The sequence below is a fragment of the Melanerpes formicivorus genome, unplaced genomic scaffold (assembly GCF_026170545.1).
Source record: "Melanerpes formicivorus ecotype bairdi unplaced genomic scaffold, bMelFor1.0.p_v2 SCAF_76, whole genome shotgun sequence".
Lineage (NCBI taxonomy): Eukaryota > Metazoa > Chordata > Aves > Piciformes > Picidae > Melanerpes > Melanerpes formicivorus.
In genome coordinates, this window is record NW_027142428.1 from 3,093,798 (window position 1) to 3,095,281 (window position 1,484).

The window sequence follows — 1,484 nt, forward strand, 5'->3', positions numbered from 1 at the left end:
AAATGTGAGTTTTTTAAAAGGGGAGGAAGGCTTGTGTGGGGATTAAGTCATTTCCCCCTCCTCTTTGCAGTGTGTTTGGAGACATTGGACACAAGTGCTGCTCTTCTAGAAAAAAACAGTGGAAGGAGGTATGAGAAATAAGAACTAGTCATGCTGAAGGAACTGCTAAAGGTGATGCTGAAATAACCAGCATGACCATGAGTGCCTCTTGCTCAGCCTGTGGGGACCTCCAGCACCAGAGTCACAGGCAGGGCAGGCTTACAGTATCATGGTGAAGGTGATCATTGCCTGAAGGTCTTCAGCAGTCCCCTTCCCTTGGGTTATTTTGCAGAGCCATATCCTTGAGCTGACACTGGGCTCCCACCTGCACTGAAGCCACTCTGGCCACCACCACCCTTCTGCAGATTGCTGTGCCCTAAGCCTGCTGGGTGGAGGGAGAAGAGCCAACCCAGGGTCCTTCCAGCCAACCGCAGTCAGGAGCCCACTGTGGGCAAGCCCATGAGAAGTCTGCAATGGGAGGGGAAGCACTTGTGCAGAGAATCCAGAATATCAGGAAGGACTTGGGAGCAACTCTGGAAGCCAGACCTCACCACTGGGCTTCCTACAGCCTTCTTGTAGCTTATGGTGAGTTGACACAGGGGGTGGACCAGCCCTAGCAGCTGCTGTCTAGGGATGCTGTCAGGGCTTGTGGGCTAGCTGAAGTGGTCTCTCATGAGAGAGAGACTCTCATTAATGTGCCAAGCTCAACCTAAAGCCCGTCTTGTGACGGGTAGCAAAGATGGGGACACTGAGCCTGGCACAGCACCATGAAAGGAGCCCTCCGTAGAGCTAGCCATGTCCTGGCTGCAGGGAGATAACTCAGGAGGAGCACCATCGGATGGAGAGGTTCTGCAGAGAAAGGGGGAGGAAGATGACTGCTAATCTCAGCCTTTCTTCCCAAGAACAGAACGAGGCTGCAGGGCACTTACTGAGGCGGCTGGTCACAGCTCCTGACTCCCATTGCCTGCCGAAGGAGCTGGCCAGACCACGCGTGAGGAGCATTCGTTGCCTTTCAGCCCCATCGCCGTCGGCAGGAGGGCGCCGGGGAGCGGGCAGGCGCTCGGGGCGCGGCGAAGCCAAAGGCGGCGGGGGGACCGCAGCAGTTACTGGCAGAGGTGCAAAACTCAGGGCAGGACTCAGCAGGGACTTTCTGAGATTAAGCTGTGCGAGGCAGGGGGTGGCCAGCACAAAGAAAACAGTCTCTCCTGCGGCGCGTCGGCTTACGAGGAATTCGCATGCCACAAGTTGGGAATTTTCCATCTGAAGCCCCTTGTAACAGGAAAAGCGCCTTACCCCGCTCTGGCTCCTGCCAAAGCGAACGGCTTCCTAAAAATGGGCTGATCCAGGGAGGGGGACGATTTAGGAGCTATTGAGAAACAAGGAAGGACAAACAGCGTTAGGTCATTGCTTTTGCAAACACAGCCAAGGCTGCTCCTCTATAAAAG